The sequence below is a fragment of the Vulpes vulpes genome, chromosome 1, assembly GCF_048418805.1.
Source record: "Vulpes vulpes isolate BD-2025 chromosome 1, VulVul3, whole genome shotgun sequence".
Classification (NCBI taxonomy): Eukaryota; Metazoa; Chordata; class Mammalia; order Carnivora; family Canidae; genus Vulpes; species Vulpes vulpes.
In genome coordinates, this window is record NC_132780.1 from 7,537,108 (window position 1) to 7,550,359 (window position 13,252).

A 13,252-nucleotide genomic window follows, 5' to 3' on the forward strand; every position below is an offset into this window, starting at 1 on the left:
CTTTATTCCCTTTCACTAATTTTTATATTCCCCAAATGAATGAGACCATATAATGTTTGTCCTTGGAAAAACTCTTCGTAAACCAGTATTACGAAACAAAAGGAGATTATCACCAGATCACTTTTACATTATTCAGTTGGCGTTGACTATATCTGAACGTTAAGTATTAAAATTCCCTCACTCGTACTCACCATTATTAAATGCAGCTGGTGCACATGAAGAGTACCTAGAGGTTCTTTCCCGTATGTGACCACCAGGCTGCCGCTACTTAGGGGACGCCGCACGGAGTCCCCGCATGGCCCTGGGGCCGCTCTACGGAGCCTACCTTGCGGCTCTGCACCCTCAGGCCCGCGGCTGCCGACGGCCGCCAGCTCCGGAGTGCCCTTCCCCGCCTTCTAGCCTGACGGCGCCGCCTTCCGTTTCCCCGCGGGCGTTACCAGCCCTCGAGGGGCGCACTCCTCAGAGAAACAATCTCCCCCCGGGGCCCGCGCTGGGCGGTCCCGGCGCGACCTAGCGCTTCCGTGAGGCTTCTGGGATTCGGGCTGCTCTCCCCACAAGCCACCGCGGCCCCGGACAGGCCGGCTCCAACATTTCCCAGGGGGCAGCGGGCCCAGCGGCTCTTTGGTTTCCATTTTTTCGCGCGGTTCTCTCGCTGTGCGCTCGGTGAGTTGAACTCGTCTCGGGATGTAAGCGGCGCGGCGTGTCGACAGGCTGGGCTCTGGACAACCAGTTAACCTGGGGTGGGGGAGGCAGGCTTTAAAGCGTGGAAGCCCGCGGTAGGGGCGGCCAAGTTGCTAACCGTGACCTGAACCGCGGAGGAGGGTGCTGTGGGTCCGTAGGGGCAGATGGCGAGGGGGCGAGCGAGCGTGTGTGCTCCTGTCTGCGCACGCGCGCCCAGCGGTGCCTCCGTTACAGCAGGTGCGATTGTGAAGTGAGGGTGAGGCACGTGCGTGGCTGTGCACGTGTTGCGCCGTGGATTTGGTTGCGTGTTTACGTGTGCGGCGATTGTTGTGGTTCTGTTGTGTCCTCGTCCCACGGCTCTGGGTTCCCTGCCGCTTCCTTCCGCTTCTCTCCTCACAGCTGCTTGTGGCTGCCACAGAGGAATTGGCCATAAGAACGAAGTTGGAGGTCGGGAACGCCTTGGAAATCCTTTACTTGGGAGCTCTCAAGGGCAGCCACGTGTCTCAGAACCACGGCGTTCCCAGAGATCAGGAACTTCTGTAAACTTCACACAGATGACACGCCGTCCCATTTCCATCTGTGTGTGTGTGAGCAGGACGGGCATGGACGTAGAGAATGTTGTACAACGAGGTCATTCTGTGCTCCTGGCATCCTGCGACTCCCTACTCCCTCCTGCCATTCTCGCAAAAGAAGGACCCCGATGAGGAGGAAAGAATTGTTGCGTCCAAAATAAAAAAAAAAAGGGATCCCTGGGTGGTGCAGCGGTTTGGCGCCTGCCTTTGGCCCAGGGCGCGATCCTGGAGACCCGCGATCGAATCCCACGTCGGGCTCCCGGTGCATGGAGCCTGCTTCTCCCTCTGCCTATGTCTCTGCCTCTCTCTCTCTCTCTCTCTCTCTCTGTGTGTGTGTGTGTGTGACTATCATAAATAAATAAAAATTAAAAAAATAAAAAAACAAAATAAAAAAAAATCACTGTTTGGGCTAGTCCCCCCCCCCCATAAAATTATTGGTTTTAGGGCATTCTTTCCTTTTTCTGAAATGCCCCAATCATGATCTGCTTTCTTCCCAGTGGATATTGGGTGATATTGAAGTAAAACCTCATTAACATTCTCATGTTCATTCTGTTATCATTCACATCCTCCTGTGTATTGTTATTGTAAACAGAACCTCCCAGTATTCAGATTTTTTTGGGGGGGGGGGGTAGAATCAAGGACAATTTTCCTGCTTCTGATGATGTGAAAAATTATTGTTCAGGATTATGGAAATGTTTAATGATGAACCCATATGGTTGAATATGATGTAGCTGTTAAGATTATATTTATATAGGGTTGCCTGGGTAGCTCAATCGGTTAAGCCTCCCACTCTTGGTTTTGGCTCAGGTCATGATCTGGGAGTGGTAAGATGGAGCCCCTAGTCCAGCTCAACACTCCGGCGTATGTGGGCTTGGGATTCCCTTCTTTTCCCTCTCCGTTTATCTCTCCCCCACTCATGTGCATGCTCTTTCTCTAAAATAAATGAATCTTTGAAAAAAAATTATGTTTATACAGAATTAGACTTAAGGAAAATATATATTCTATAATGTTTTTAAAAATATTTTATTTATTTATTCATGAGAGACACGAGAGAGAGAGACAAAGAGAGAGAGAGAGGCAGACGCACAGGCAGAGGGAGAAGCACCCTCCACGCAGGAAGTCGGACTCTATCCCGGGTCTCCAAGGATCACGCCCTGGGCTGAAGGTGGCGCTAAACCACTGAACCCTCCTCCCCCAGGCCCCACCCCCCACCCCCTCGGGCTGCCCTACACTCTATAATGTTAAGCAATATTCATATTTGTCAACCGTATTCCCTGGGAAAATTTAAATTATATATGAATCCCACTCAAAAAGATATTACTGTGAGAAGTTTTGCAAGGAGTGCATCATAAAGTAATATTTAATATTTTAATTGTTCACTAAGGAAGGGTGGTGGTGTAGCCACATTCATCAAGCATCTATTGTGTATCAAACACTCTTCTACCTTTATTACATTCTCTGATGCAATCTACAAGTGCCACTTAACTGTATTGTGTTTGTTTTCAGTAGAATCTTGGTAATGAAAGTGTTTGTGTTGGGGAGATACAACCAAAGGATATGCAAGGACTGTAGGTATAATTTGTTTCCTTTGTAATACTTTCCCATGACATGCATAGGGTTCAGATGTTATAAATACAAGAATGAAAAAACTTGTTTTTTCTCTGTGATTTTTAAAAATATTTTATTTATTGAGGGACACTTGGGTGGCTTAGTGTTTGAGTGTCTGCCTTTGGCTCAGGTAGTGATCTGGGATCCTGGGATTGAGTCCTGCATCAAGCTCACTGCAGGGAGCCCGCTTCTCCCTCTGCCTTTGTCTCTGCCTCTCTTTCTATGTTTCTTATGAATAAATAAATAAAAGGTTTTATTTCTTGAAAGAGACAGAGGGAGAGAGCAGGAGAGGGGCAGAGGGAGAGGAGAGAAAGAATCACAAGCAGGCTCCCCACTGCAGGCAGAGCCCTACACAGGGCTCAATTTCACCACTCAAGATCACCGAGCTACAATCTAGAGTTGGTTGCTCAACTGACTGAGCCACACTGGTACCCCTCTATGATATTTTAAAATATATTTGTCATATGTTGAAATGTCATTGAAATATTTTGAAATATCTTGTATTCTGGTGATGCCATTAATGAAGGCCTGTTGTAAAACATACACTATCCTAAGGAACATCTGATGAAGAAATATAAAATACTCTTATTCCCACCACCCAGAGATATGCTATTAGTATTTTTTCCATTTAGTATATATGTATTGTTTTATTTTGAAGAGTATGATCATATTAAGTATAAGAGTCAAACCAAAAAGAAATAACTATCTGAGTTTGCAAAGAGTCCATGAGTCTTATTATATGTACATGTGAGTAGAAGACAGAAGTGACGATTTCTGGTTTGAAAAACTTTCCAGGGATGTCTGGGTGTCTCAGCATCTGCCTTTGGCTCAGGGCATGATCCCGTGGTCCTGGGATCAAATCCCACATTGGGCTCCCTGCGTGGAGCTTGCGTCTCCCTTTGCCTATGTTTCTGCCTGTGTGTGTGTGTGTGTGTGTGTGTGTGTGTGTGTGTGTGTCATGAATAAATAAAATCTTTAAGGAAAAAAGAAAAAAAAACTTTCTATATATTTATACTTTTTAGGTAATAGAAATAACCTATTAATTAAATTAGTTACCAGGGTGCAAGTATCAAATAAGATAGTCTTTCAGAGTTAAGATTTTTCTTTAAAGATTTTTTTTTTTGTTTTTAAGAAATCTCTTATACCCAATATGGGGTTCAAACTCACAACCCTGAGATCAAGAGTCACAAGCTTGGGGTGCTTGGGTATCTCAGTGAGTTAAGCACTGGACTCTTGGTTTCAGCTCAGGTCATGATCTCAGGGTCATGAAACAGAACTCTGTGTGGGGTTCCACTCTGAATGTGGGTCTGTTTGGGATTCTCTCTCCTTTCCCTATGCCACTCCCTGAGTTTCTGCTCTCTTTTTTCTCTCTTCTCTCTCTTAAAAAACAAAACAAAACAAAAAAACAGTTGCATGCTCTACCAACTGAGCCAGCCAGGTGCCCCCAGAGTTAGATTTTTAAAAAGAGATTTAAGATTGGTTTTACAAAACTTCACAATAATAACTGATTTTTTTTTTTAAGATTTTATTTAGGGAGCAAGGGGACCGAGGGGAAGGAGGGAGGGGGAGAAAAGAACTAAATTTATTTATTCATTATTTATTTATTCATGAGAGACACAGAGAGAGAAACAGGCAGAGACAGACACAAGAAGACGGAGAAGCAGGCTCCCCACAAGGAGCCCAGTGTGGGACTCCATCCCAGACCGTGGGATCACACCCTGAGCCAAAGGCAGATGCTCAACGACCGAACCATTCAGGTGTCCCTAATAACTAATTTTTTTAGTGTCTTCCAAATAACATTTCCAAATATGTATTGTAATAAGAGAAAAGAACTAATATTCACATTTCTTTCACAGATTAAAGGTATTGAGCCTTTTATTAATGTTTTAATGTCTCACTTTATGAGACTCCTGATTAGTTTAGGTTCCTTGAGCAAATTATGATTCAAAAAAGTGTCTTTTTTTGCTGCTACAGTTGGCAGAAAGGCAAATTTCCTCCTCCACTTTCCTAGATATTCTTAGTATTTTATTAATAAAAAATGCATTCTCCAACCAAGGTCCTCAATTTTTTTTTTTAATTTTTTTTTTTTTATTTATTTATGATAGTCACAGAGAGAGACAGAGAGGCAGAGACACAGGCGGAGGAAGAAGCAGGCTCCATGCACCGGGAGCCAGATGTGGGACTCGATCCCGGGTCTCCAGGACCGCGCCCTGGGCCAAAGGCAGGTGCCAAACCGCTGCACCACCCAGGGATCCCCCTCAAATTTTTTTTATGAGTGTTATAAGAGCAGAGCTGAGAAGTATAACTTTACTCTAAAAAGGATATTTTAGAATTATTTCTTTTGTAATAATCAAAGAACATGAAATGTTCTTTAAATAGCTAACATTAATATAGTATTATAGCATAATATTAAGTTTTTTGTTTTGTTTTGTTTTTTAAGATTTTACTCATTCATGAGAGACAGAGAGAGGCAGAGACATAGGCAGAGAGAGAAGCAGGCTCCATACGGAGAGCCCAATGTAGGACTCGATCCTGGGACTCCAGGATCACGCCCTGGGCCGAAGGCAGCACTCAAACTGCTGAGCCACCCAAACGTCCCAATATTAAGTTTTTATAGAGATTATCTTTCTCCAAAATATTCATATTTAGTAGGTGATCTTCATTCTCTGGATTTTACTGATGAAAAACCAAGGCAGTTAAATCTCATGGACTCTAAGAATATTTCCACATTTAGAAAATCTGAATATAGATTTTGTCTTAAATTCAATAGGATACCATTCTTGCATTATATATTTATTTGCCTGAACCAATATCATCATGATTAATAATGGTATATATGCCATCATATAGTAGAACCAAATTAATTAAGTTAGCAACTGTTAGATTTTTGTGTAGATATTAATGTAAACTCTAAAGAGTAGAATTTGAGATAAAACAATCAGACTCTTCCAAAGTGCTTATGATATGCCTAACCATGCAATCTTAGTATTTGGGTTGATAAAAAGACTCAAGGGATGTGGTTGCTACTTTTATGTTTCTTTTAGTAAGTAAGGTGAACATCAAATGGGAATAAATGCATCAGAGGCCACTAGGGAGATTCAGATAATGCAGTTTGGGATTTTATAAGGCAGTGATGTTATTCTGACGGTAGCCACCACTGGCAGCTTACTATCAAATTATGCTGACCTTAAAAAGCACTATGATGGTAAGGAATATATGTGTAAATTTTTACCTTTTTAAATTTATATAATTCTTTACTATAAAACACACCTTTTTATTTATTTTTTTAAAAGATTTATTTATTTATTCATGAGAGATGGATAGAGAGAGAGAAGCAGAGACACAGGCAGAGGGAGAAGCAGGCTCCTCACAGGGAGCCCCATGTGGGACTTGATCCTGGATCGCAGGATCACTCCCTGAGTCAAAGGCAGATGCTCAACCACTGAGCCACCTAGGTGTCCCTAAAACACACCTTTTTAAAGTGTATAATCCAGTAGTTTTTGTTTCTTTTTATTTTTAAAAAGATTTTATTTATTAATGAGTGACACATAGAGAGGCAGAGACACAGCAAAGGGAGAAGCAGGCTCCATGCAGGGAGCCCAATGTAGGACTTGATCCTGGGACCCCAGGACCATGCCCTGGGCTGAAGGCAGGCTCTAAACCACTGAGCCACCCAGGGATCCCATAGTTTTTTTTTTTAATTTTTATTTATTTATGATAGTCACAGAGAGAGAGAGAGGCAGAGACACAGGCAGAGGGAGAAGCAGGCTCCATGCACCGAGAGCCCGATGTGGGATTCGATCCTGGGTCTCCAGGATCATGCCCTGGGCCAAAGGCAGGCGCCAAACCACTGTGCCACCCAAGGATCCCAATCCCATAGTTTTTAACGTAGTAATCATAGGTTTGTATAACCAGTACCACTGTTAATGCACCACTATTAATTATGTATAAGTACTTCATTTGTTTTTTTATGTGGTGAAGTATATATAACAAAATTTGATATTTTATTTTTTTAAAGATTTTACTTATTTATTCTTAAGAGACACAGAGAGAGAGAGAGAGAGAGAGAGAGAGAGAGGCAGAGACACAGGCAGAGGGAGAAGCAGGCTCCACGCAGGGAGCCTGATTTGGGACTCCATCCTGGGATTCCAGGATCACGCCCCAGGCCAAAGGCAGGCGTTAAACCACTGAGCCACCCAGGGATCCCCAAAGTTGACATTTTAACCTTTATTTTTTTAAGGAGTGGGGAGAGAATCTTAAGCAGGTTCCACACTGGGGCTTCGTCTCACAATCCTGAGATCATGACTTGAGCCAAAATCAAGAGTTTGACATTTAACCAAACTGAGTCACCCAGGTGCCCCAACATGTTAATCATTTTTAAGTGTATAGTTCTGTAGCATTAAGTGTATCTACATTGTTCTACAACCATCACTACCATTCATCTTCAGAACGTCTTCATCTTTCCCAACTGAAACTCTACCTATTAAACACTTCCCATCCCCTTCTCCCCCCAGTCCCTGGCATCTACTTTCTGTCTCTATGAATTTGATTATTCAAAGCATCTCATAGAAGAGGAGTCATACAGTATTTGTCCTTTTGTGCCTAGCTTATTTCACTTAGCATAATGTCTTTTTTTTTTAAAGATTATATTTATTCATGAGAGACTGACACACACACACACACACACACACACACACACACACAGGCAGAGACACAGGTAGAGGGAGAAGCAGGCTCCATGCAGGGAACCCCATGTGGGACTTGATCAGGTGTGCCCAGGATGAGGCCCTGGTCCGAAGGTGGCGCTAAACCGCTGAGCCACCCAGGCTGCCCTTAGCCTAATGTCTTAAAGATTCATCCATGTTGTAACTTGTATCAAAATAATCCTCATTTTTATGGCTGCATAATATACCCATGCATGCATATGCATACGTTTTCTTTATCGGTTTATGGACATTTGGGTTTCTTCCACTTTTTGGCTGTTATAAATACAAACATTTGTATATGAGTGTTTTTGTATTTGTTTTGGTGAATGTGTATTTTCTATTTTTGGGTATATACCTAAGGGTAGTTACCATGGATCACATGGTAACTCCTACATTGTCTGTTTTATTCTCCTGATGTTAGATGCTAAGTCAAACTAATAGAATAATTTAGCACCTTCCCGGAGGATGTGACTTAACATAATAGGAAATAGTTCTGTGAAGAAAACTTGCAAAAGGGTGTAGCAGTGAGACCAACATTAATATATTTAAGACTATTCTCAGAGACTTTACTCATATTTTAGGTTATAACCCAGCAGTGAGCATACATAAAAATCAGAGAACATTGTATTACTGGTAGCTGAAGAAAACAAGAAACTTTTAGCAAAACAATCCAAATTTAATGTACTTCTCCAACACCAAGTAAACACTAAAGGAATGAACTTTACACATTTTGGAAAACAACTTCCACTTAAAACAACAAATGTTCATATGCATATGCATTTTAATTTAAGACATGGCCATTGAATCATTAACTTCATATACTTAAATTCTCATCAAGATCAAAAGAAAAATATGTGATACATACAAAGGGGAAAATTATTCAGCCATTAAAAAGAAGAAGATTTTGCTATTTGCAACAACATGGATGGATGTTACCCTAAAAAGTCAGAGAAAGACAAGTAGCAATACTATATGATTGCACTTTTTTGAGGAATCTAATTCTCCACCCCCTCAAAACAAAACACAACAAAATTGGACTCAGAGACAGAGAAAAGATTGGTGGTTGCCAGAGATGGTGGGTGGGGAGTAGGTGAAATGTATGAAGGTAGGCAAAAAGTATAAACTTTCAGTTACAAATAAATCGTGGGGGGATCCCTGGGTGGCGCAGCGGTTTGGCGCCCGCCTTTGGCCTGGGATGCGATCCTGGAGGCCGGGGATCGAATCCCACGTCGGGCTCCCTGCATGGAGCCTGCTTCTCCCTCTGCCTGTGTCTCTGCCTCTCTGTCTCTCTCTGTGTGACTATCATGAATAAATAAATAAAATCTTTAAAAAATTAAAAAAAAAAACAAATGAATCGTGGGTATGTAATGTCCAGCATGGTGCCTATAGTTACTAATACTGTATTGTAATAATAATGCTGTCCTGTATTGTATATTTGAAAGTAAGAAAGTAGGTCTATAAGTTCTTATCACAAGAAAAAATGAAACTATGTATGATGATAGTTATTAACTAGACTTAACTGTGGTCATCATTTTGCAATTTATACAAATACTAAATCATGCTATATACCTGAAACTAATATAATGTTACAGGTCTATTTTAACTCAAAAAATGTAAGTTTTAGGTGAAAGTCTAATGCAACAATATAATATCTCTGAGAACTGGTTATTGAGGGGATGTCTGGGTGGCTCAGTCAGTTAAGCATCTGCCTTTGGCTCAGGTCATGATCTCCAGGTCCTGGGATAGAGCCCCGGGTGGGACTCCCTGCTGAGCAGGGACTCCCTCCTTCTCCCCCTCCGTTAAGTTAACCCTCCCCCGCTCATGCTCTTTCTCTCAAATAAATAAATAAAATCTTAAAAAAAAAAAAAAAAAGAAAAGAAAACTGGTTATTAAGGCATGACCTTCTTGAGTTTGCTTTAGGTATTTTCTGTCAGCTTTGTTTTCTAAGTATCTAGTTATTTGATCCCTGGTGAAATTTTGAGATTTTATGACTCAGTCTAACAATATTCTGAAACACAGACATGTGTGTACACATATGTATACGCATACACACACACACACTCTGGCAAGATTAGCCATGTGAGCTTCACCTTTCTTTTTTTATTCATCAGTACTAATGAAATGCCTATGTCAAAGGAGATCTCTTCAAATGTCATGTCATTGAAACAGCAAAGAAACCTGTCTCTTTGGAGGCAGTTATTACTTTCCAAGAAAAAAAATCAAGAGAAAAAGACAAATACTGTTAATGTATGAGTGTATATAGCTCTCTGGACTTTTTCTGTTTGCTGAAGCCTGATGGTCTATCAGCCTTTTACTATTGAGATATGCAGGGCAGCCCCAGTGGCTCAGTGGGGGGCAGCCTGGGTGGCTCAGCAGTTTAGCGCTGCCTTCAGCCCAGGGTATGATCCTGGAGACCCAGGATCGATTCCCACCTCAGGCCCCCTGCATGGAGCTTGCTTTGCCCTCTGCCTCTGTCTCTGCCTCTGTGTTTCTGTGTGTATGTGTGTGTGTGTGTGTGTTTCTCATGAATAAATAAAATCTTTTTTAAAAAAAGATATGCATATATTTTACAAATAGTATAGTGTAAATATGGTTTCATAATCTAATTTTTCTGATAGTATTTCTGGAATATTTTCCATGTCTTCATTATTTTCCCTCACTTCACATTTTGTATGTAATGTATTTTGTAATGCATTTCAGCAGTTTTTCTGGAATCATAATGTTGAACCCTGCCTGACCGATTCTATGTCTTTTCTAACCTGTACACCCTTTCCAATGCATTCATCCTAACCTGATCCCCAAATCAGGAAGTAAGGTGTGGTATGGATGGTGTAGGTCCTTTTCAGTCCTGAAAACTGTGAATGAGGGGAGGGGAATGTGTTCAGGGCAGGACTGAGCAGCCCAGTCTCAGATGCAGAGCAGCTTCCCCAAAATGGAGACCTGGCCAGAAAGCTGTCTGCGGAAATATCTGCATTTCCTGGGGATTAGGGTAAAAGTTTCAATTTACCTAAAATCCTTCTAATCTTTTGCAATTTTGTGTGTTTGTATCTTAGGAGATATTAAGTAAAATGGAATGGAGAAGCAAAACATTTGATTTCCTATGTAGTAACACTAAAACATGGTTGCACTCACAAGGATCTCTTTTTCTTTCCCAGTTTCTGGATTCTCTGTTTTTCTCCAATAGAAACCCCAAGGAGGACTGATCAATTTTTGCAGATATCAAACCATGACATATGGAAGTTGGTATTCCCTTCTTGTTGAAATAATATGATATAAATGTTTTCATTAATTATCCTGGAAACTTCCTACCAGAAAACACCCCAATCAATTATTGGTTCCCTATACCAGTGAAAAATGGTTCTATTTTTAACTGTGAAAAGACCCTAGAAATATTCAACCTAATACATACAAACCTAAACATCTAAATATGATTAATTATAACTCAAAGTTGAGTGCTATGCCACCATTCAAAATATTTGCTAAAACAAGAAACTGGGATGCCTGGGTGGCTCAGAGGTTTAGCACCTGCCTTTGGCCTGGGGCGTGATCCTGGAGTCCCGGGATCAAGTCCTGCATCAGGCTCCCTGAATGGAGTCTGCTTCTCTGCCTCTGCCTGTGTCTGTGTCTGTCTGTCTGTCTGTCTGTCTCTCTCTCTCTCTTTCTCTATGTCTCTCTTGAATAAATAAATAAAATCTTAAAATATGTATATTCTAAACTATGAGAGTCTATTTAGAGTTAATATTGAACCAGTTCACATAAAATGTAAGAACCTTGCAAGGTGTGGGCCCATATATAGCCCCTAACTTCTATGTTACAGTTGTCATATGTATTGTATCTAAGTTTATTTAAAACTATAATACCATGTCTTTAAAAACGTCTCTATTGACATGTAGTACATGGCACATATTTAAAGTGTACATTGGATTCTTTTTTTTTTTTTTTTTTTTTTTAAAGAAAGGGAGCAGAGAGGGTAGACAGGGAGAGAAAGAATCTTAAGCAGGCTCCATATGTAGCCCGGAGCTCATTGCACTGCTTCATCTTCCAACCCAGAGATCATCACCCAAGCCTAAAGCCAGAGTGGGATGATTAACCAACTGAGCCACCCAGGTGCCCTGGATTCAATTTTTTTTAAAGATTTATTTGTTTAGGGGATCCCTGGCTGGCTCAATGGTTTAAATATTTAAATTAAAAAATATTTATTTATTCATGAGAGACAGAGTGGCAGAGACATAGGCAGAGGGAGAAGCAGGCTCCTCGTAGGAAGCCTGATGCAGGACTCGATCCCGGACCCCAAGATCACGACCTGAGCTGAAGGCAGCCGCCAACCGCTGAGCCACCCAGGTGTCCCAGGATTCAATTTTTTAAATTGAGACATAATTGACATATAACATTACAAATGGTTCCCAACTTAATTAATTGACTTTATGATGGCATGAAAGCAATACCCATACAAACATTTTGTCTTTCTTTCTTTCCTTTTTTTTAAAAAAGATTTTATTTATTTATTTGAGAGAGAGATAGAATGTGAGCAGAGATGAGGAGGCAGAGGCAGAGGGAGAGGGAGAAGCAGACTCCCCACTGAACAGGGAGCCCTACCCAGGGCTCGATCCCAGGACTCTGAGATCATGACCTGAGCTGAAAGCTGGCACTTAACCAACTGGGCCACCCAGGAGTCCCAACCATTCTGTTTTTCACTTTTAGTACAGTATTCAATAAATTATATGTAATATTCAACACTTTATTATAATGTAGGTTTTGTGTTAGATGATTTTGCTAAACTGTGAGCTAGTGTAACTGTTCTGAGCATGTTTAAGTTAGGCTAGGCTAACTGCAATGTTCAGTAGGTAGGTGTATTAAATACATTTTCGACTTATGATATTTTCAGCTTATGATGGGTTTATGTTGAGAAGCATCTGTATATTAGTTTCCGGTATACAGTATAATGATTTGATATTTGTTTACATTGTGAAATGATCACTCCAATAAGTCTGGTTAACATCCACCACTGCACGTAAGTACAGATCAATTCATTGTGAAATGTGTATATATCCATGAAACAACCACTACAATCAAAATTGTAGCTATTCCTTTTAAGTCCTTTTTTTTTTTAGCTGAATGTCACAAATTTTGATGTGTTCTATGTTCATTATTATCAAGGTGAATATATTTTTAAGTTCCACTTGAAATTTCTTCTTTGATTCCTAGATTATATAAATATGTAGTACCTAACTTCTGAACATTTCCCAGATATTTCTGATACTAGCTTTTAGTAATTTACTTGGGGTTTGAGAATATATTCCACGTGATTGAAAATTTCTAAATTTATTGAGATTATAGTTTTATTTTCCAACATATGGTCTGTCCTGGTCAGTATTTCATATGCACCTAAAGGAATAGATATTCTGTTAGGCAGAGGTTTCTATAATTGTCAATTAGGTCTATTTGGTTGGTAGTGTTGTCTTTTTTATAATTACTGATTTACTGTTTATTTACTGAGAGAAAGATGTTGAAGCCTCCTGAGTATAATTTTGTTTTTTTTATTTTTTTTTAATTTTGTTTTTTTCTATTCTCTCCTCTGTTAGTTTTATTTTCTCTGTTTTGAAGCTTATTGTTTACATTCACATTTTTTATGTGAGATTGAGTAATTGACTATTGTAATGAAAAACCTTTTTACCCTAGGAATAT

The 13,252-nt window shown here is 40.6% G+C and overlaps 1 protein-coding gene and 1 long non-coding RNA gene across 4 annotated transcripts in view; one reads left to right on the top strand and one right to left on the bottom strand.

The window, feature by feature from the left end:
• The window catches only part of LOC112928509 (uncharacterized), a 123,202-nt gene that overhangs the window by 81,418 nt on the left and 28,532 nt on the right, over positions 1–13,252 (bottom strand). Inside the window, exon 1 of one of the 3 annotated variants that reach the window (XM_026010309.2) lies at positions 192–512. The exons of 1 other annotated variant lie outside the window; for it this stretch is intronic. The gene's annotated coding sequence lies outside the window, so the exon portion shown is untranslated. Of the gene's footprint in view, positions 1–191; positions 513–13,252 lie in introns of those variants that run through there. One more of the 3 variants, XM_026010308.2, reaches the window with a different exon arrangement.
• Positions 487–2,214, top strand: LOC140598679 (uncharacterized). The gene is made up of 2 exons (XR_012001263.1): positions 487–663; positions 1,081–2,214. It is a non-coding gene; the product is annotated as an uncharacterized lncRNA (long non-coding RNA).